Genomic DNA, 24,235 nt, shown 5'->3' on the forward strand with positions numbered 1-24,235 from the left:
GAGTGAGAGTGAGAGAATCCCAAAAAGGCTCCCTGCTCAGTGCAGAGTCCAAAGTGTGGCTTGAACTCAGGAACCATGAGATCATGACCTGAGCCAAAATCAAGAGTCGGATGCTTAACCAGCTGGGCCACCCAAACGCCCCTAGAGCTTATTTTAAATTAAAAAAAATTTTTTTTATATAACAAAATTCTCAAGCTGGAAAAGACTAAGATGTCATCTAGACTAAGCCTTTTTTTTATGTTGTAACTGATTTTAAAATATTCCTGATTATTATTACAACTCCTGTTAAACATTTTGAGAGATAATGCACTGCTGCACATGAGCAACATAACTATAGTTTCCAATTTCTTTGTTTTGTAAGTATAAAGGTTTTATATAAATAGAAAAAAAATGTAATGAACCTCCATCTATATTCAAAAATTTTAAGAATATTATCCTCAGCTCATTTTTAAACAATTTTATTACTTATTTTAGAAATTATATTTTAAATGGTGTAGAACTTTGAGCTCCAAAACCTCAGAGAAGAAATAGCTAATGCCTGAAATTCTAAAAGGCAAAATATTTCGTGATCTTTCAAGGTAAAAGGGAGGAGGTATCCAAAAGATTTCAGAATGTCATATAAGCATGTATCTGTAATAAGTCAACATATCTTTCCTTTTCCACATGAAAACAAGCCAAAAAAAGAAAAATAAGTCCACAAACTATAGTTTTAGTGAAATTATAAGGTAGATATCATGGGCCCTGTATGGGTAAAGGCTCTCAAAGACAGCTGGGATGTGTCAAAAAAAAAAAAAAAAAAAACATAGAAAGAAGTGATAAAATACGGTAAAAGGTGAAAGGGTCTAGCTCTGTCCTAAAGCTCTTTCTTTATTTAATAATGTAGCTTGGGGTTTTATTTTTCATTCTAGTTTTTATTTTCCATTTTCCTTTCCTTTCAATTTTCAAAAATGTTTAATTTCTCTTCTAGGTCCTACATTCTATTTGATACATCAATCTTAACCCATCATTCTTTTTTTTCCCACTTTCTTAAAAATAAAATTTATTGTCAAGTTGGCTAACATACAGTGTATCCAGTGTGCTCTTGGTTTTGGGGATGGATTCCCGTGGTTCATCGTTTACTTACAATACCCAGTGCTCATCCCAGCAAGTGCCCTCCTCAATGCCCATTACCCATTTTTCCCTCTCCCCCATTCTCCATCCCCCCTCAGTTTGTTCTCTGTATTTAAGAGTCTCTTATGGTTTGCCTCCCTCCCTCTCTGTTTGTAACTGTCATTTCCCCTGCCTTCCCCCATTGTCTTCTGTTAAGTTTCTCAAGTTCCACATATGAGTGAAAATATGGTATCTGTCTTTCTCTGACTGACTTATTTCACTCAGCATAATACCTTCCAGTTCCATCCATGTTGCTGCAAATGGCAGGATTTCATTCTTTCTCATTGCCAAGTAGTATTCCGTTATATATATATAAACCACATCTTCTTCATCAATTATTCATCAGTTGATGGACATTTAGGCTTTTTCCATCATTTGGCTATTGTTGAAAGTGCTGTTATAAACATTGGGGTACATGTGCTGTGCCCCTATGCATCAGCACTCCTGTATTCTTTGGATAAATACCTAGGAGTGCTATTGCTGGGTTGTAGGTAGTTCTATTTTCAATTTGAGGAACATCCACACTGTTTTCCAGAGCGGCTGCACCAGTTTTCATTCCTGCCAATAGTTCAAGAGGGTTCCCATTTCTCCACATCTTTGCCATCATCTGTTGTTTCCTGATTGTTAATTTTAGCCATGTTGACTAGTGTGAAGTGGTATCTCATTGTGGTTTTGATTTATGTTTCCCTGATGATGAGTGATGTTGAGCATCTTTTCATGTGGTTGTGGGCCACAAAGAAGACATCTGGATGTCTTCTTTGGGAAAGTGTCTATGCATGTCTTCTGCCCTTTTCTTCACTGGATTATTTATGTGGAGTTTGGTAAGTTCTTTAAAGATTTTGGATACTAACCCTTTATCTGATTGGTCATTTGCAAATATATTTTCCCATTCCATCAGTTGACTTTTAGCTTTGTTGATTGTTTCCTTTGCAGTGCAGAAACTTTTTATCTTGATGAGGTCCCAATAGTTCATTTTTGCTTTTATTTCACTTGTCTTTGGAGATGTATCAAGCAAGAAATTGCTGCGACTGAGGTCAAAGAGGTTGCTGCCTGTTTGCTCCTCTAGGATTTTGATGGTTTCCTGTCTCACATTTAGGTCTTTCATCCATTTTGAGTTTATTTGTCTGTATGGTGTAAGAAAGTGGTCTAGTTTCATTTTTCTGCACGTTGCTGTCCAGTTCTCCCTGAACGATTTGTTAAAAAGACTGTCCTTTTTCCATTGGATACTCTTTCCATCATTCTTCTTACTAGGGGGACTCTAGGCTCATTTCCACTAAACACAGGAACACACAGAGGATGCCCACTATATTATTTTTTCTTAGTAATAAATTAACACAAACTTTATAGATTAAAACACCGTACGTGTATTATTGTACATTTTCTGTAGATCAGGAGTCCAAATATAACTTAGCTGGGTCCTCTCCTTAGGGTTGTAATCAAGGTATTTTGAGCTTAGAAAACTTAATTTATTCAAAATAGTATAAACCACAAGCTTACAATCCCTTTTCTTAATGATGGCAAACAAAGCAACTGCCAAGATCACTGGTACAGAGTTATAACCAAAGAGTATTACATATAAATTCCAATGCATATTCCGAACTCAACCCATAACAGACAAATTTTCAGTAAGATAATTGGTAAAATGTTCTCTTTCTCATACACACACACACACACACACACACACACACACACACACACACAGAATTAACTACCTTGCCTGCATATGTTGGCATTATGTTTTGCTGCTGGTGGTATTGACCTCACTAAAGCACAATAAAGCTGGGGAGCCGGGTGGCTGAGTCATTAGGCCTCTGACTTCGGCTCAGGTCATGATCTTACGGCTCCTGAGTTCGAGCCCTGTGGCAGGCTCTGTGCTGACAGCTTGGAGCTTGGAACCTGCTTCAGATTCGGTGTCTCCTTCTCTCTCTGCCCCTTCCTCGCTCACACTCTGTCTCTGTTTCTCAAAAATAAATAAAAATTAAAAAATTTTAAAGCACAATAAACACGTTATAAGTGGCTGCCTTCCTGAGGAGGGTGCAGATACTCTGGTTATTTTGCTGAAGAGAAGGAAGTAGGAATGAGATAACTGGAAACTCTTAATAACTTTTGTTTTATGCTTCCAACATTGCCCACACTTTCTCTGCCCTGAGGCTGCTGGAATGCAAAACACAGGCATCAAGTGAGAGCACCATCCACTACCAACAAAAGGCATTTGTTCACCAAAACTCGACAAATGTACATTTAAATACCTGAACTTTGTTATAAGGAAACTATACCTCAATATTTATTCTAATAAAAATACAAGGTTTTAGACACATATATACATAACAAGGATTCTTGAAAATATAAGAATGTAATAGCAGATGTTAACAGGTCACAAAGTCAAAAGTAAGGAGCGCGCATAGCAGAAAACTGTATGGTTATCTGTATCTTGTATCAAAATAACACTCTCTCAAAACTGTGAAGGTTTTGCTCCACCGATTTTTAGTGTTTATTGCTGTAGAGCAATTTCTGGTTTTGTTTTGTCATTTGTAGATAACCATTTCACCTGATGTGTATTTTTTGTGGGTCTGTCAATTCACCTTTAAGATTCTAAAACTTCCCCCAAGTATATTAAGTCTTGGGCTTTTGTTAACTTTATTGCCTGGGTTCTCCTCATCCCACAAATCTGAATACTCAAATCTTTCTCCATCTCAGAAAAGTCTTCTGCCTTTGTGTCTTACGTAGAAGTTGCCACTTTGTGAACTCTGCCCTTCGTTTCTGTAGTTCCTGTTACACACCGATCTCATCCCCTGGGTCTCCCCCATTTCTCCTATTATTTTCATTTCTTTATTCTTCTTAGTTATTATTGTTGTTACTATCTACACATTGATTTTATTCTATTTTTTCAAGATGTTGAGAGTTTTAATGTGCTCAAGATCACAGGGTTTACTTGGCAAACATTGTCTTTGGCCCTTGCTCAGAGCCCATTAATCCTCTCACTTTTTTTTCCCCCCATCATGACCGGTGCACTCCTTAATCCCCATCCCCTATTTCCAATCATCCCCCCATGCATCTCCCTCTGGTAACCATCAGTTTGTTCTCTATAGTTAAGACTATGTTTCTTGGTTTGTCTCTCTCTAATTTTCCCCTTTGCTTGCTTGTTTTGTTTCTCAAATTCCACAAATGAGTGAGATCAAATGGTATTCATCTTTCAGTAACTTATTTTACTTCGTTTAGCCCTGTCTAGCTCCATCAACATCATTGCAAATGGCAAGATTTCATTCTTTTTTATGGCTGAATAATATTCCATTGTATATATATACTACATCTCCTTTATGCATTCATCAATGGACTCTCGAGCTGCTTCCATAATTTGGCTGTTGTAAATAATGCTATAATAAACATAGGGCTACATGTATCCCATTGAATTAGTGTTCTTATATTCTTTTTTGGTTTTTTTGTTTGTTTGTTTTTTGGGGTTTTTTTTGTTTGTTTGTTTTTTAGTGTTCTTATATTCTTTGGGTAAATACCCAGTAATGCAATTTCTGGATCATAGGGTAGTTCTATTTTTGATATTTTGATTTTAGCCATTCTGACAGGTGTGAAATGACATCTCATTGCATCTCATATGCATTTCCCTGATAATGAGTGATGTTGACCATCTTTTCATGTGTCTGTTGGCCATTGGATGTCTACTTTAGAGAAATGTCTATTCATATCTTCTGCCCATTTTTAAAGTGGATTATTTGGTTTTTGAGTCATTGTAGAAGTTCTTTATATATTTTGGATACTAACCCTTTATCAGATATGTCATTTGCAAATATCTTCTCCTACTCAGTAGACTATCTTTTAGTTTTGTTGATCATTTCCTTTGATGTGCAGAGGTTTTTTGGTTGTTGCTGTTTGTTTTTTTTAAGTTTACTTTTTTTTTTTTTTTTTTGAGAGAGAGAGAGAGAGAGCCAGCGTGCACACAAGTAAGGGAGGGGTGGAGAAAGAGAATCCCAAGTAGGGTCTGTGCTGTCAACACAGAGCCCCACATGGGGCTCAGGCTCAGTTCAATAACCATGGGATCATGACCTTAGCTGAAATCAAGATTCAGATGCTCAACCGACTGAGCCACCCAGGCTCCCCACAGAAGCTTTTTATTTTGATGTAGTCCCAAGGGTTTATTTTTGCTTTTGCTTCCTTTGCCTCAGGAGATACATATAGAAAAATGTTGCTACAGCTGATGTCAGAGAAATTACTGCCTATCCTCTCTTCAGGGATTTTTAAAATGGTTTCGGGTTTCACATTTAGATGTTTCAGTCATTTTGAATTTATTTTTGTGTATGATGTAAGAAAGTGGTCCAGTTTCATTCTTTTGCATGTGGCTGTCCAGTTTTCCCAATACTATTTGCTAAAGAGACTATCTTTTTGTCATTGTATATTCATTCTTCCTTCCTTTGTCAAAAGATTAATTGACCATATAGTTGTGAACTTATTTCTGGGTTTTCTGTTCTATTGAACTATGTGTCTCTTTTTATGCCAGTACCACACCATTTTAATTACTACTATTTTGTAATATAACTTGAAATCTGGAATTGTGATACCTCAAGTTTTGTTTTTCTTTTTCAAAATTTCTTTGGCTATTTGGGGTCTTTTGTGGTTCCAAACAAATTCTAGGGTTGCCTGAGTGGTTCAGTCAGTTGAGAGTCTGACCTCTCCTCAGGTCATTATCTTGTGGTTTGTGAGTTCGATCCCTATATTGGGCTCTCTGCTGTCAGCACAGAGCTCCCTTCAGATCCTCTTCCCCACTCTCTCTCTGCCCCTCCCCTGCCTACATGCTCTCTCTCTCTTAAAAATAAACATTAAAAAAATTAGGATTGTTTGTATTCTATAAAAAAACACAGCGGGTATTTTGATAAGAATTACATTAAATCTGTAGGTTGATTTGGATAGTATAGACACTTGAACAATATTTGTTCTTCCCATGAGCATGGAATGTCTTTATATTTCTTTGTGTCGTCTTTAATTTCTTTCATCAGTGTTTTACAGTTTTCAGAGTACAGGTCTCTCATTTCTTTGGTTTAATTTATTCCTACATATTTTATTGGTTTTGGTGCAATTGTAAATGGAATTGTTTTCTTAATTTCACTTTCTGGTGTTTTATTGTTATTGTATAGGAATGCAACAGATTTCTATACAATGCAACAGATTTCTGTACATTGATTTTATGTCTTGTGACTTTACTGAATTATCAGTGCTGGTAGTTTCTTAGTGGAGTCTTTATTGTTTGCTATATATAATATCATGTCATCTGCATACAGTGAAAGTTTTAATTCTCCCTTATCAATTTGAATACCTTTTATTTCTTTTCGTTGTCTAATTGCTGTGACCAGGACTTCCTGGACTATGTTAAATAGAAGTGGTGAGAGTGGACATCCTTATCATGTTCAGGGAAACACTTTCAGTTTTTATCCCATTAAATATGTGTTGGTTGTGGATATTTCACATAAGGACTTTATTATATTGAAGTATGTTCTCTCTAAAACTTTGTTTAGGTTTGTTGAGGGTTTTTATTGTGAATGGATCTAGTACTTTGTCAAATGCTTTTTCTACAACTATTGAAATGATCATGTAGTTTTTATCCTTTCTCATATTGATGTGGCATATCACATTGATTGTTTTTCAAATACTGAGTCACCGTTGCATCCCAGGAATAAATCTCACTTGATCATGGTGTATAATTTTTGAATATATTTTTGTATGTGGTTTGCTAATATTCTGTTGAGGATTTTTACATCTATATTCATGAGAGATACTGTTATAGTTCTTTTTTTTTTTTTTTTTTTTTCTTTTTTTGCATGCATGGTATCTTTATCAGGTTTTGGTCTCAGTGTGATACTGGTCTCATAGAATGAAATTGAAAGTGTTCCTTCCTCTTTTGTTCTTTGGAATAGTTTGAAAAGAATGGGTATTAACTCTTCTTTAAATGTTTGATAGGATTAACCTGTGAGGTCATCTGGGGCTGGATTTTGTTTTTTAGAAGGTTTTTTTTTTTTTTTTTTTTAATTACAGATTGAATTTCATTGCTGGTAATTGTTCTGTTCAAACTCTCTGTTTCTTCCTGCTTTAACTTAGTGAGTTATATGTTTCTAGGAATTTATCCATTTCTTCTAAGTTGTACAATTTGTTGGCATATTGGTTTTCATAATATTCTCTTATAATTGCTTGTATTTCTGTGGTGTTGGTTGTTAATTCTCCTTTTTCATCAGTAATTTTGTTTATTTAGGTCCTCTGTCTTTTTTCTTTTAATGAGTCTTGCTAGAGGTTGATCAATTTTGCTGATATTTTCAAAGAACCAGATCCAGGTTTCATTGATTGATACTATTGTTATTTTAGTTTCTATATCATTTACTTCTGCTATAACATTTATTTTTTTTTTTTCCTTCTGCTAGGTTTGGGTTTTGTTTGTTGTTCTTTTTCTAGCTCCTTTAGGTTTAAGGTTAGGTTGTTTATTTGAGATTTTTCTTTCTCCTTGAATGAAGGCCTGTATTGCTATAAACTTATCTCTTGGAACCACTTTTGCTGCATTCCAAAGATTTTGGACATTTGTGCTCTAATTTTCATTTGTTTTCATGCAATTTTTTATTTTTTCTTTGAATTCTTGGTTGACTGATTCATTGTTTAATAGCATGTTGTTTAACCTCCATGTATTTGTGCTTTTTCCAGACTTTTTCTTGTGGTTGAGTTCTAGTTTCATAGTGTTGTGGTCAGAAATGATGGTATGACTTTCTTTTGGCATCCATTTGCATGTTAGGTATTTTTCTATCCCTGCACTTTCAATCTGCAAGTGTCTTTTGGTCTGAAAGTAGTCTCTTATAGGCAGCGTCTAGGTGGGTCTTGTTTTTTTTGTATCCATTCTTTCATCTTTTGTATTTTGATGGTACCATTTAGTCCATTTATGTTCAAAGTAATTATTGGTAGATATGTATTTATTGCTGTTTTGTTACTAGGGTTGTGGTTGTTTCTATAGATTTTCGCTGATCCTTCTCTTGCTCTCTTTCATGGTTTGTTGGTTTTCTTTAGTGATATACTTGGATTCCTTTCTCTATTTCTTGCATATTTGCAAGTCTATATTAAGTCTATATTAAGTTGATAGTCACTTAAATTTAAATCCATTCTTTACTCCTCTCTTCCCCATGTTTTATGTAAATGGGGTCATAAACATATTTTTATTTTATGAATCCCTTGAATGATTTTTACAGAAATATATATATTTTACTGCTTTTGTGCCTTTATTTTTCATATTCTCACTTATGTTCTTCCTTTCCACTCAGAGTCCCCTTTAATATTTCTTGTAGGGTTGCTTTAGTGGTCATGAACTCCTTTCATTTATATTTTTCTGAGAAACTCTTTATTTCTCCTATTCTGAATGATAGCCTTGCTGGATAGAGCATTCTTGGCTGAAGATATTTCCCAGTCAGCACTTGGAATATGTCATGCCAGTCTCTTCTGGCCTGCAAAGTTTCTGCTGAAAAGTAGCCTTATGGGGCTTCCTCTTGTAGGTAACTGTCTTCTTTTCTCTTGCTGCTTTATCACTAATTTTTTTGCCATTGTAATTACTATGTGTCTTGCTGTGGACCTCCTTGGGTTGAACTTTTGGAGGGATATCTGTGTCTCCTGGATCTGGATATCCATTTTCTTCTCCAGATTAGGGAAGTTTTCAGCTATTATTTCCTCAAATAAATATTCTGTTCCCTTATCTCTCTCTTCTGAGATCTCTAGAGTGTGAATGTTACTACACTTGATGGAATCAGTGAGTTCCCTAAAACTATTTTAAATTTAAAGAATTTTCTTTCCTGTCCTTTGCTCAGCTTGGTTACTTTCCAGCACTCTGTCTTCCAGGTCATTAATTCGTTCTTCTACTTTATCTAGCCTGCTATTTGTGCCATTGAGTGTATTTTTAATTGCACTTATTGTATTCTTGATCTCTGATTGGCTCTTCTTTTATCTGTGTGCTCAGAGTCTCACTGATGTCCTCCACTTTTTTCTCCAATCTACTGACTATCTTTATGATCATTACTTAAATTCTCTATCAGGCATATTACTTACATCCACTTTGTTTTGGTCTCTTGCTGTGGTTTGGTCTTGTTCTTTCATTTGGAAGATGTTTCTCTGTCTCTCCATTTCATCTGACTTTCTGTGTCTGTTTCTTCTCTTGGTCTTAATGATAACAGTCTTAGGATGAAGAGGTCCTGTAGTGCCCTGCAATGCAGTGTCCTGTGTTCCTCAGGGACTGACACTTCAGGAAGTCTCTCCTATGCGTGTTGCATGGGCTCTGCTGTTGAGTCTTGGCCTCTTTTTCCTTCAGTCCATTTTTCTGCAGAGACTTTCTTTGACTATGATGGGCAGCAAGGTGTGCAGTGGTCTGCTAATGAAATGAGACCTGCCTTTGCCACCAGACAGAGCACAGAGATCCAGCACAATGTGTAGGTCAGAAGATGTGGTGTTGGCAGGGTTTTTGCTGGTCTTCTGGAGGAGCACACAGCTTCAGGAATGAAGGAGTGTGACTGGGAAAGGTAGATCTGCTAAAGTCCATGGTTAGGGGCAGGCAGGGCTTGATGCAAACAAGTTAGGTAAGGAGTATCTCGTTCCCACAGGGGAGGGGCAGAGAAGTGATGCCTGCCAGCTCCTTCTTTCCTGGAAGGACCTCTCCACGTTCCCTGTCTCTCTAGGCCACACTCTCTGAGATAAGCAAATCAGGATCCCTCCTGTCTGCCTCTGGTGTTCTATGCTATTTCTGCATGGGCTTTTTGTCCTGAGGTCTCTTTAAGGGTAGGAGCTCCACTTCCTAATGCCATCCCAACTCTCCCAGAGATGAGCCAGCTGATTTTTTAAATTCTGGACTTCATGGTTTTAAGAACTCATGAGAGATATTTCGGTGCCTCTCATTTTCAAAGGCAAATATTATGGAGATTTGTCCTCCTTGCCAGTGGGCTCCCCTGTGTAAAAGCCTGTGTTCTGCCAGCTCCCTCCCCACCAAGGACAGCGACAGTCCATTTCACTCCCAGAGGGAATCTTCACCCTTCTTCAATGTGGCCTCTTCCCTGCCTTTAGTTGTGGTGTTTGTTCTGTCAGTCTCCAGGTCATTTTCTGGGTTATTTATGCTGATGTGGTGCTGTCTAGTTATATTCATGGGACAAGGTGAGTTTAGGGTCCTTCTACTCTGCCATCATCCCAGCCAACCTCTTTACTCTTTTTGAGTTCTTTGAAAATTTCTCATTCATGCCTTCTACTTTTCTTTAATATCCAATATGGCATCAGTTGTTTCCATTGCACTTATAAAAATAAAACTGGCTATTCTGGTTTTCACATTCTAAAGCATATTGGCATTGATCTTGTACTGTCCCGTCTTGGACTAACTTTGTTTCAGGCTGAAATACCTACAAAAAAATTTTTTTAATGCTTATTTTATTTTTGAGACAGAGAGGGACAGAGCATGAACAGAGGAGGGTCAGAGAGAGAGGGAGACACAGAATCTGAAACAGGCTCCAGGCTCTGAGCTGTCAGCACAGAGCCCGATGCGGGGCTCGAACTCACGGACCGTGAGATCATGACCTGAGCCGAAGTCGGACGCTTAATCGACTGAGCCACCCAGGCACCCCTGAAATACGTACTCTAATTCCTCACATAGTTCTCCTGTCATGAACAACAGTATCAGTGTCTGTCCATTATTTCTGTTCTTTTTCAACTGATATCAAGAGGTCTATGCTTACTTTTCATTAGGATTTGTGTCCTGTCACAGGCTGGGCAAGGGGTCATTTGGGTCTTCCAGATTCATACAAGGGGTATAGGGAGAGGTGGTCTTTTGACATCCTTATTAAAGGAAAAAAAGTAGCTATAATCAGAAGCAAATAATTTTACCTCTGTTTCTTTTATGATTTTAGTAAAGAAGCCTGCTATTAGGGAAGGGATTTCAGCATTTGCCTTAGCAGAGTTGTCCTTGTTGACAGCCAGTGTTGTGGTCCTTCGACCGCATCTGGCTTGGCCACCTCCTCCAGGGCAAGTGTTTCCTGCATCAGAAGGTCTACAAGCCTGCAGTAGGAGTGTCTTATCTCAAGAAAAAAGGAAATAATGGAGGAAAGAATATGAAAGACCCTTTCTTATTTTCTGTTTGACCCCAGAACACAACTAATAAATAGGTGCTTTAAAAAAGAAAAAAACAAATAAGTAGGCTTAATTGAAGCAGTCTGCAATGCACTTAAAACATGTGATAAATTCTCCTTCATACTGGGAGATTAAAGCCCCTCGATTTTCCTTCATAAGGGCATGGGGTGAATCCATTTGTTAAATACTAGAGTAAAACCAGGTAAGGCAAAGTCATCTTAGAACCCAACCAAAAGCCAGTGACCACACTGGCAATTTAGTGTCTTCTAGAAGCTGAACCAGAATTGGATTAGGGCATGCATAAAGCAGGATGTGTGTATGAATTTTGGGTGACTTCGAGCAGTCTTCTGGAAGACCGTCTTTGTTGTTTACTTGATACTGTGTTTTCAAGCCAGACACCTGTCTCCACATCTCTAGCTGTCTAATCTAGAGGTCATTTTGGAATACTGACATACTCAAGGAGATAACTTCTAAGACATTGAAATCTATAGGAAAACATGGTAAATACACAATTAGGAAATGTCCACTCCAACTAGTCATCATATGCATAATATCATTATATCTCCTGATTTTTCACTAGATTTATATATAAAGATTTTAGTTATATGTACCTAATTGATGAAATATGCCTTACTAGTATGCTTAGTAAAACTCAAGGCACATTTAAAAACCTTAAGAAATATTTGTTGAAATGCATGTTGAAAAACAACTGTTTTCCACTTAAGCCTAGTACTTTATTCTCTCTCTCCCTCTCTCCCTCCCTCTCTCTCCCTCTCTCCCTCCCCCTGTCTCCCTCCCTCTCCCTCTCTCTCCCTCCCTCTCCCTGTTCTCCTTCCCTCTCTCTGTCTCTCCCTGTCCTCTCCCCGTCTCTCTTTCCCTACACCCCATTCATTCTAACCCCCATCCTTTCCTTTCTCTCTCTCTCTCTCTCTCTCTCTCTCTCTCCCTCAGAAAAATAACTCAGTGATATTCTTGTTAGAATTACAAAATATTATTTACCTGTATTTATTTTGTAAATACAAACAAATATCAGGATTTTGCCTAACTTCTATAACTTATAATACTCAACATGGTAAGGTGAATAATATTTATAAATTTTATACACAAATAACTATTTTCAGATGGGTAAGAGATATTCTCTCAGGGAAAATTTAGGAGGTCTAGATTGGTATTGTTAACCAGATATAGCAGGGATGATTTTAATCCAAACTTGAAAAACAAAATCTAGAAATTCAAATCATATAATCCTGTCCTTGAAATGAATAAGATTTTACAGAGTATAAGCAACTTTCTATACTTGAGAGCATTTAAAATAACTTATACATTTTATTTGATTTTGAATGTTTATTATTTATTTTTGACAGAGAGAGAGAGAGAGACAGAGACAGAGCATGAGTGGGGGAGGGGCAGAGAGAGAGAGAGGGAGACCCAGAATTCGAAGCAGGCTCCAGGCTCTGAGCTGTCAGCACAGAGCCCGAAGTGGGGCCCAAACTAACGGACTGTGAGATCATGACCTGAGCTGAAGTCGGATGCTCAACCAACTGAGCCACCCAGGTGCCCCTCTTAAACATTTTATAAATGAAGAATCAAACTCATCACAATACCAATGTTTGACTCTGTCCAGTTGCTTTTTAGCAAATTATATAATCTGAATCTCCTCTATAACTGTGATATTAATGTGCTTCCACTTTGCAATTGTTTCTGTTTTTGTTGTTGCTAATATTGTTGAAATTCGAGTAGACAAATCCATTTATGCCTCTCTAGACCATTGTCCTTTCTAAACAACACTGCACCCTGTCCAGCCTCTATTGGTATAAACCAGGTGACATTTCCCCCAGGCCACAAATAGGTGTGACAGAGCCCTAAGGCATTTTCTCACAGATAGCTGGGGCAGTCATATTGTCCTGCACAGAACTTTGAATTGAAAACATATGGGGAAAATGAAGCTGTTATCAGTGGGAAAAAAAGCTGAAATAATGCCATGAGGTAGATTTGTGGTTATCATGGCTATGCTGAGTTGAGTTGATGAGGAGAAAAAAACTCTAAATAGGAACATAGCACGTGTATGAATAGCAGGCAGTAAGAGGTAGAGAAATACAGTTAGAAAAGAGGTGTGTTTTCAACATTTCTGCAATCTAGCATACTTGTGGTTTATGGAAAACTTGAGATTTTAAGGCCTAATTCTCTATGAGAAGACTTAGAAGACCTAAAGGAGGTCCTATATGTTAGACACATTAGGAGACCTATATGTTAGATATTTTTAGGTAGCCCAAATACTACAATATTTTCTTCAGGGTGTTTTTGGTATTTGGCATCACCTGAGCCATCATTACCATTTTCAACTATTCGTTCTAACAAAACATTTTAGTCAATGTTGTTTATTAAGCTAATACAGAATTGTCCTTACAGAATTGCTGTTTTTTTTTTTTTGTTTAATGTCATTTGCCATCTCCGTCAGTACCAACTCAGAAAGCCAAGTTTTATTAAGTTCTTATTGTATACCAGACACATTGTTACCTGTAGCATTGTGAGGAGAAAATTGGAGGGATCTTCAGGAGGGCACTAAATGAGGGAAAGGTTGCCAAGCAAAGAATGAAATGATGTTCCCAGCTGACTTGAGGCTTTCAGCACCACAGAAAGGAAGTAAAGAAAAATCCCTGTTCAAATGCCAATTTTTCAGAGAATTGAGACCTGACAGGCCAGAGTAAATAAATTTGAGGGTTAGGGTGATCCAAGCAGAGGAAACAACTAGCACCAAGTCCCTGATGCAAAAATGAATTGAACGTCTTCATTTTAAGAGGAGAAACTGAGATCCTGGGAATTGAGGATCACACAGCAAAGCTGGGAATCAAACCAAATATTTTTACTTAAAGCACATTTGTCTTCCTAAAGGAATGAGAAAACAGGTGTAATGCACTGGATTACATAGTCTTTATAAAATCACATTTATATTCTCAAATATAGTCAATAATTCCCATGGTAGAAAAAGAATATCCTATAAAAGATAGGGACATTAACAAAATGAAATATAAAATTCACATAGTAGAGGGGCATTTTATAATGTAGGAAATGTTAATCGTATATTGTAAAAAGTAGGCTTACAGAGTATGTAGTCTGTCTACATACCCTCTGTCTACATTTCTGTCCAAAACATACTAGATGAGTCTGACCAATGTGGGCTCTGGTCCTTGGGAGGGGTTCGAGCCCCAGTGAGGCATGAAGAGTATACACACAGGGGGCAGCAGGGCCAGTATGGAGTATATCAGATTCCTTATAGAATAGGGAGGTCATCTGTGCTAAGAGGTACCCTGACAGTGAATGTGGGAGCCAGAGCAGAATGAGGAGGGCCAGCTCAGGGTGTCAGAACCCAAGAGAGATTGGGAGGACTTCCATGCAGAAATGGGCCTGGTAAAGAGTATCACAATCCCAGTAGGGAAAAGGAAGCTGTTTGTGCAGGAACAGTGGTGAAAGTGGCAGATTATATATAGACCAGGAGTTACATACAGGGAGATTGATAATATTAATAATTATATTAAGAATAATGAGAGTCCGACTTCTCACTGTTAGTGAAGAGGTATAAAAAGGAAGAAAACTAGAAGGAATCCTATGTGTTACATAGAAATTGGAGATTATCAGTATTAACTCATGGTTTTAGATAGGTAGGTAGCGAGCTAGCTATAAATACAAATGTGTGTTTATACGTACATATATATATCTATACAGCGCATATGTGAGGGTGTGTGTGTATAACTAGCACCAAGATTTTGATTTCTAATACCATTCTCTACTGAGAGAAACCAGGACTCCTTATAAAAAGAAAAAAAGAAAAAAGAAAAGAAAAACAAAAAGAAAGAAGGTTAATTTCAACAAGGCTGAAGAAAAAAAGCACAAGATGATTCTGGAACACATTGCTGTGCCAGAGAGAAAGGAAATGCTCACAGAGTAACGGGGAATTGTTAAAAGGGCACAGAAGCCAAAAGAAATGACTCCCCCTGCTCATGTTTGGAACAATTGGGGCCTCAAAATAAATGATATTAATGCACTATAACCCTTTGAATAAAATAGTAACCCACAAGTCTATATCATATAAATTAGAATTTTGATAAGGAACAGGATATTTATATTGTCATAAAATGTTCTCTTCCCTCAGCTTTTTTTCCTTACTTGGTTCTCCTCTGATGCTGTCCCCATCCTTTTTCTGTTGGGGTTTCCTGGTCTGTCCTCAGCCCCAAGCACTTCTTACACTAAACAGGCAATGAATAAAAACAACCCTGAAATTTAGGAGTTCTCCTTGATCCTTCTCTTTCCCTAAATCCCTGCATCCAAAAAATAATCATGTTTGCATTTTTTACTTTTTGCATTTTATAGTTTTTATAACTATAAACTATAACTTTGCATTTTACTGTTTGCATTTTATAGTTCTTCAAAACTATACTATTTATTCAAACCCAACTCTTTCTACATTAATATAAGCATAGATTACTGCTTTATTTCCAGCCTCCCTGCCTCTTGTTCATTTGTTAATTTTTTTCTGACATTCATTCATCAAGTATCTATTTAAATTTTATTATGTATTAGTACAAAACAGATATTCCCTGTTTTCAGGTAACTTACAGTCTGGTGGTGATTAATGAACCAAGTTAATAATTATGAAATTGGTATTTACAATTGTGATAAATGTATGAAGTAAGTTCATGATAAGATATAACTGAGAAGAAAAAGATCTAATGAGGAATATTATAAATGTCATCATCAAGAAATTTGTAGTTGAGCTGTGGTCTGAAATCAAGAGTGATTTTTAATTGTGGGATAGACGTGATAGAAAATGCCAAATGTTAGATACTGCACATGCCAAATCCTCAAGGAAGGAAGAAGGAATGTATGTTGTGGACACCAGGAGAGGCCAGTGTGGCTAAGGAATAGTGAATGAGGGAGAGAGAGAAGATACGGGTTTGAGGGATAATTAGAAGGAATATTAACATGAGTCTGGATGTACTCGACCTGCTGGTGTTGAGGAAAGAGAGGTATTAAGGATGATTCCTGAATATCTGATTTTAGCAACCAGTTGTCTGTGATCATGGCATTTTCTTTGAAAAAGGGCACTGGAATAATCCCAGGTTTATAATGAGAGAGGAGGAGAAAGAACATTATTTTCAGTTTCAGATATAATGACTTTTTTTTCCTTCTAGAAGCTCTTAGTGGTGACACTGGAGCTCAGAGGAGACATGATGGACACAGAAACTGGAAAGTATTTACAGATAAGAGAAGACTGTTTAGGGGCACCTGGATGGCTCCGTCAGTTAAGCATCTGACTCTTGATTTTGACTCAGGTCATGATCTCACAGGCTATGGGATAGAGCCCTGCGTAGGGCTCCACACTTGGGATTCTCTCTCTCCCTGCCTCTCTTCCCATCCCCTGCTCACATTCTCCCTCTCTTTCTCTCAAATAAACTTAAAAAAGAAAAGAAAAGAAAAGAAAAGAAACCTTTTTAGATATAAATTGAGTCAACAAATCTAAAGGAACTAAGCCTATCTAAATGCAGGAAATGATCTATAGCCCTGATTTATGCTGACATATCAGAATAATAACTGAAATACATCCATTGAGATCAACCACACGAAGGCCCTTGATATTGCAGAATAAATTACTTTAAAACTCTTAAACATGCCAGGCAACAGGCGGAGTGGTGGCTCAGGTTCAATCATATCATGTGACATTCCTGACCGACTCATATCTACCTCAGGCTCAGGGCAGTTAATCACATTATTTCTCATTGCCCTCACCTGTCAACGCCCCCTCAGAAATATTACCATTCATTCACATCCCAATCCAAGTTCAACAAACCTTTTGCACTTGTTTTTGTTTACAGTTCCCACGACTGTTGATGTGTACTGTGATTTCTATACATACTTCTCTCTCCCTATAAAAATACTAGCTCTCTGAGGGCAAGGATCCTATTTTGTTCATCTTTGCTTCCTCTGAGACTTGCACATGGGAAACAAATATGTGTTTAATTGTGTTTTCTTAATTTTTCTATTACTCACGAGTTGCTTTTCAATGGATTTCTCGTTATCCTGTTTCTCTTTTTTATGTGTGTTTCTGAAAGAAGCTGACAAGATGTTTCCGAGGGAGCTTTGCCAGGTGTTGGCACATTCGTGGAGTCACCATGGATACAAGTTCTCCTCAGCTTTTAAGTCAAGAGTCTTAATTTCACCAGTTAATCTATTGGTGGCTGGGTTCTATTCACAACCACCAAGTTTACCAACAACGCTTCTGATATACACACATACATAGCCTAAAGATGATATACATTCCTTTGTTAAATGTTCCAAATTAAAGAATAGTTTGCATGATTAGGAAACATTGAAAAGGTAACAAACACATTAATATTCAGCTTTTACGTGCTTTCCAAATGTGATGTTTTGACAAAGAGGAAAAAGTGAGAGAAGACAGAATCTGTAGATGCAATGAGGCTACTTGATGAAATGGGAAGAACAGGATGTTTTTGAAATTGAACAGAGCCGGGTAGCAATTCCAACCGTGCTTCCTCTAATCTGCTTTATCTATGAACCAGGAATGACAAAACCTGCCAAACAGAGTTATTATGAGAATTAAATGAGTCAATTTATGAAAAGTTCCTAGATGCTATCAATAATATTGAGATGTAATATAAATATTGTCATTCTTTCATCCATGTTTATAAATATATAAACACGGACATCAATATATTCTATTTTATGTCCTTTTGTCCCAATTCTCCATTTATATGAGGAAATGTGTGTTTCTTACTCTCTTCACATAATTTTACAGCTGAAGTACTATTTTATTTGTCCATGTTTTCTGAAATCATTGAAATAAGAGATCCCAGAGACTCTGGAGTAACAGGAAAGCAAACATGACTTTCTACACTCAAAATCAAATGTACGTTTACAAACAGCCGATCCTACATACCCTCCAAGCCCAGGCCATCAAAGCATGTTAGAATATCCAGAAGATAATTCTGGGAAAACTGTGTGCAAGTGATTATTCTAGAACTGTTTCATTTGGGGAGGCAGAATCTGGGAACCAATAGGTGTGTTAACGTTGTTGAAAACTGACCTCTGTGCTCGGGAGCCACAATATGTTAACACGAAAGACAGAATTTGGGTGCAGAGAAGAATAATAGTTTTATTGCTTTCCCAGGTAAAGGAGGTTGTAGCAGGCTAAGGGCTTCAAAACTGCAAGCCCACCTGCAGGAAAGGGCTGGAAAGTCAGAGGGAAATTCAAGGTCTAGCGGGTTTGACAGGAATTGCTTATGAGTGGAGAGCCTCCTTGGTCACCTGGTTTCTTAAGCAAAGGGCTAAGAAGGGAGGATGGGAGGTTTGTGGAAGAGAAGAAAAAGGTTACTTAGTTTAAAACCGAGCTTCGCTGAAGCTTTAGTACAGTCATTTTGATTTTTCTTCCACTTTATGCTTTTAAGCTATTTCATTAACACAAATTCTCTCAGGCCCTGAGCCATGCTAAACTACTAGGATGGTTAATTTTCTGTGTCAACCTGACTGGGCCAAGAATGTCCAGACATTTGGTTAAACATTACCCTGTTTCTAGATGAGATTCACATTTGAATTGGTAGCCTGAATAAAAGGGATTGCCCTCCTCAATGTGGGTGGGTCTCATCTAGTCAGCTGAGAACCCAAATAAAAAAAAAAAGGCTGAGCCTACTTTGAGGAGGAAAGAACTAACTTGGCCTAATTGCCCTGAACTGGAACATCAGTTCTTTCCTGCTTCAGACACTAACTGAAATATTGGCTCTTCCTGGGGCTCCAGCCTGCCAGCCTGCCAGCCTTCAGATTGGAACCACATCCATCAGCTCTTTTGGGACTCAACTTGAACATCTCAAGGCTTATCAGCCTCTGTAAGCATGTAAGTCAATTTCTTATAAGAAATCTTCTGATAGAAATATGCACATGACATATATGTGTGTGTACTAGTTTATGTATGTGGGTATTTATATCTAAATCTGAATGGTTCTGTTTCCCTAGAGAACCCTAATATACCTATCTTGATGAAATCGGGAGAATGAAGGGACCTGGCAAGGGTTCTTCCTATGGCACAGATGATGATCAAGTTCACTGTAGACTATCTTCAATATTTACTACCTCAGTCAACGTCTCCAGCCGTCTTTTTTTTTTTTTTTAACATTTATTCATTTTTGAGACAGAGAGAGACAGAGCATGAATGGGGGAAGGTCAGAGACAGAGGGAGATACAGAATCTGAAAAAGGCTCCAGGCTCTGAGCTGTCACCACAGAGCCCGACGGGGGGTGGAACTCACAGACCACGAGATCATGACCTGAGCCGAAGTCGGACGCCCAACCAACTGAGCCACCCAGGCGCCCCTCCAGCCATGTTGATGGCTGTAGCATGCTAAAAGCATACTGTGACTAGACATGTTTAGAAGCCTTTGCCAGCCTTTAAATATTTCCCAAGATATTCAGGTACACGGTTTTCTAGCTGCTGTACAAAAACACATAATGTAGATTTTTACTTCTTGACATAGTCAATAGTACCTTGGCTTTTTTTTTACATTTGTAAATAAATATTTAATTTATCCTAAAAGTGTTTATTACAGACATTGTTGAAGCTAAGAGCATACTGTACATGCTGTATGTTAGCCAATTTGAAAATAAATTATATTTCTAAAAAGTGATTTAAAAAATGTCTCCCCATGAGCTTCTGCTCACTGAACACTGAGACCCACAAACTCTCATACCATCCATAAATGTTTATATGAGAAAGGGAACATCATATTTTATTTAGAATGACACTAATTATAATTTATTGGAAATAGTTTGAATTTTGGTTAACCAGCTCCTGTCAAAATCTGCTCCCCACACGTTTTCTTCAGGTAGTTTATTTGCTGTGGAATTTTCTGTAGAAAAAAATAATAATAAAATGGTACTTATGGTTCATTTTATAAAATCTTTTGGAATTTTAGTAACAGATGAGCCATAGTATAAATTTTTAACTATAAAGGGGCTCCAGAAGTAAATTTAAATTTGAGAAAACTTGGTCACTATAGATAAGATTCAGTCAGTAACATAATCTTTATTACAGAATCAACTTCCTGATGTGAATATTTTCCTAACTGGTACACAAGGCTAGATAAATGACAAACTTAAAAAGTTCCTTGTTTTCTCCCCTTTAAAAAGGAAAACAAACTTATTCATTTGTTCTTCTTAACACCTAATTTTCAAAAAAGATAAAATCATTATTCTCCTATAGATATAAAATTGAACAAGTGTTAAGGGTTTTATTTAACTTGTAGTCAATGAGAAATCCTGGCAGATGTTATAACTCAGTCTGATGAGAATCCAAAGCTTAGACACATGTATAGATAAGGAATATTGAAACAAATAGGCAAATGAATGCAAGCTGGTTTTTCCACAAGATGGGGAAGAAGGAGTGGAATCAGTTGAACCTCTTCTCAGACAGGAAAGAATTTCTGTGACTACAGATCAGAATTATTTTGCATTGTTATAAGTTATCTATACACAGTTGCAAAATCACTTCCATAGAATTAGAATAAGATAACCCAAAGAGGTGTCCTCTAGAATGTAGAAATCCATAGTTTTCCACTAAAGGAAAAATTTTTCTTTGTGTTCAAAAATGTCAATTCAACCTGGTCTCTACATCTGTTGATGAGCAAATATATTGGCATTTAAATCTGTTTGGGTTGTTTTAGCATATAACAACCAAAAATTTCATAGATCTTCAAACTCTTCATGTAAAGTAGCACTCCATCTCAGCCAGAGGAATGCAGCAATTCAAGGACCCGGGTTAGCTCTAAAAACAGAGAAAAGGCCCAACTGCTTAATCTTGTGAGGCCAAAGCTGGTTGATGGTCTCTATTATTCCTCTACCCCTCTATAGAACTAGTGAACCGATCCAGTATTTAAGAAATAAAAATAAATTGAGCTTCGTTATTTAGTACAATCATACTTACCCAGGAATCTACTATTTCAGCACATAGTTTCTTTAAATTGTAAAATACACATAACATAAAACTTGCCAATGCAACCATTTTAAGCGTACCATTCAGTGGTATTAAATACACTAACACTGGTGTGTAACCATCACCCAGACATCCATTTTTATCCTAGATGTTTACAGGACATTCCCAAGAGGAAACTGGAATGAGGTAGGAGGAAGAAGAAGCTACAATATATTTGACATAAAGAAATGTTCTCCTTGTCAACATGTGTTTTTAAAAGCATTCATCTATCACTAACATATTACCATCTGTGAAATTTCATAAGTGCACTAAACTTGGCCTGAAAAGACGATCTGAAATTTAGAAAGATTATGACAGACCTGGTAACTGATGCTTCACTTGTTTGCAAGTGAAAGTCTTACTATAAGGCCACCCTCAAATGACTCTCTAATACGTCTTTGGTCTGCTAACATAAAAGATGAACCTATTGCTGTACAATTATAAAAAATAGTTAAGACTCCCTAACAGAGAGCATGTATGGATATCATTGGCCACAATGTTTCCTACTGAATCAGTAGAGTCACATTTAGGACTTGCCATCTTGTCTGTGGGAGTTTGCTGACTAGAGGTTTTTGTTTTGTTTTGTTTTGTTTTGTTTTTAATTTTTTAACGTTTATTTTTGAGACAGAGAGAGACAGAGCATGAACAGGGGAGGGTCAGAGAGAGGGAGACACAGACTCCGAAACAGGCTCCAGGCTCTGAGCCATCAGCCCAGAGCCTGACGCGGGGCTCGAACTCACGGACCGCGAGTCATGACCTGCACTGATTCCTGGACACTTTCTCCAGCCCGATTCTCTGTTGTCTGACTGGAACCCACTATGTATGAATCTGCTTCTATTCTGATTAATTTCATTCACTGGAAGCAACAATACTAATAACACTAGCTCTCACTTACAATGACAACTTATCAAACAGTTAGTATTGTATTGAATATGTATAGGTAAAGAAATTGAGCCCTTGGTTAAATAATTGACCCTTGTCATGAGACTATGGAGTAGTTTAACTTATGGATAATTCTTTCATTTCTTCACTCAGGCTTTGATGAAATACTGAAGCCAGGCACTGTCTAGATGCTAGAGCACAAATATAAAAATACAAGAATTCAGGCCTTAACTGTCTCAGTTGTGTGTAGAGTCAAATATGTTTAATCAGGTGGATTAAATTGGATGGATCTGAACTGGAAAAATTGTGTTTGGAAGAATTCATAAGCAGTTCTTGCTTTTTACAGTGAATACTGAAATACCTTTGGGGAAATTATTTATTTTGTTCTTAAAAACAATCCTTTGATGATAGTCAACAGACAGGGTATGATGAAACAATTCCCTATGCATTGTTCTTACAAGTTCTGATAATCGGTGAGCTCATTTCCAATCACATGCTTTGACTTCACATCTAAATGTAAATCAAGTGTGTCCCTGAATATTTAGAAGACACTTCCTACTCAAATTTGGAGTTAGGTTGACTTACATGTGAAGATTGTGATTTATTCTTGGGATATCTTTGTGTTTTCACCCAGGAATTTCCTCAAAGGATAGATTGGTCTAAATCTGTAATATGAATGCACAGGAGGGTTCTTTTCTATTCATAACAGAGCAAATATTACAATAAGGAATTGCACCAGATTTAGAGAGGGGCTACTTGGAGTGAGTAAGCTTTGTCCTAAGAATAGTGTAATTAAAAGCTGAAGAGCCTGAGTTTTGGATGTGTATCAATCATTATGTGTGTCTTGATAATTTCACAATGATGAGAATATGTTACCTGGAAGAAAGAGGCTAGACCTACTATCCATGATTCCAGGCAGGCATTGCATTCTGGTTTAGTGGGCAGTTGGGCCTATGTTGGAAAATTTAGGAATGCCTGCAGCTTCACACTGGGGAAACCGACCTTCGCTCTGTAGGTAGGTACTCTGTGCATAGTTTTTGTCCCATAGGTTCTAAGATTCACCCCTCATTGCAGGAGGTTGTTTACTCCACATGATGCACTCAAGCTATTCTAAGCCTTCTGTCAAACTTCAATTTCAGAGCTCAGTTTTAGTTGTAGTATGGGGAGTAAACAGCATTGCTTCTTCCAGGAAACTGGGATGGGAATACCTGCTGAGATCACCATCAGATTTTGGCTGCCCCTACAGAGAGCTCAAAGCTCATTTATTCATTTATATTTGTCTGTTTAAATATTCATTATCTTTCTCCTCTGATCAGACTGTAAGCTCCTTGAAAGAGGTAACCATTTGTGTCTGGTTTGCCTACCACAGTGACCAGTACAGAAGAGATGCTAAAATAATAATAACAATAACAATAATAATAATACTTCAGTGAGAGAAGTGGTGTTATTTGCAGCAGAGATGGCAGTAAGATGATAAGAAATCAGCCAAAGGAAAAGAAGAAATCTCAATTTTAAATCAAGTTTGGAATTGGGGTGCCTGGGTGGCTCAGTCAGTTAAGCATCCGACTTCAGCTCAGGTCATGGTCTCATGGTTCGTGGGTTTGAGCCCCGCATTGGGCTCTGTGCTGTCAGCTCAGAGCCTGGAGCCTGCTTTGGATTCCATGTCTCCCTCTCTCTCTGCCCCTCCCCCACTCATGCTATGCCTCTGTCTCTCAAAAATAAATAAATGTTAAAAATAAATAAATAAATAAAATCAAGTTTGGAATTGAAATGGGAAAATGCCCATAAGGGATTTCAATAACCAAAAACCAACAGAAGTCAGTCAAGTCATAGTTCAGTTCAAGTCTGTGTCCATGTGCAAGGGGGGAAATGGTCCCAATGAATAACTTTAAAGTGGTGGTGGGAGTCCACATAATAAACCGGCTTTATGACTATGTCACATGAAAGAGTAGAGTTCACTTTGCTTATGATAAGTATGCATATGTGTTAACCTAAGAACAGTCTTAATACTCATATACTTATTCTCAAGTCATGGGTCATG

Source organism: Felis catus, chromosome A2 (assembly GCF_018350175.1).
Source record: "Felis catus isolate Fca126 chromosome A2, F.catus_Fca126_mat1.0, whole genome shotgun sequence".
Lineage (NCBI taxonomy): Eukaryota > Metazoa > Chordata > Mammalia > Carnivora > Felidae > Felis > Felis catus.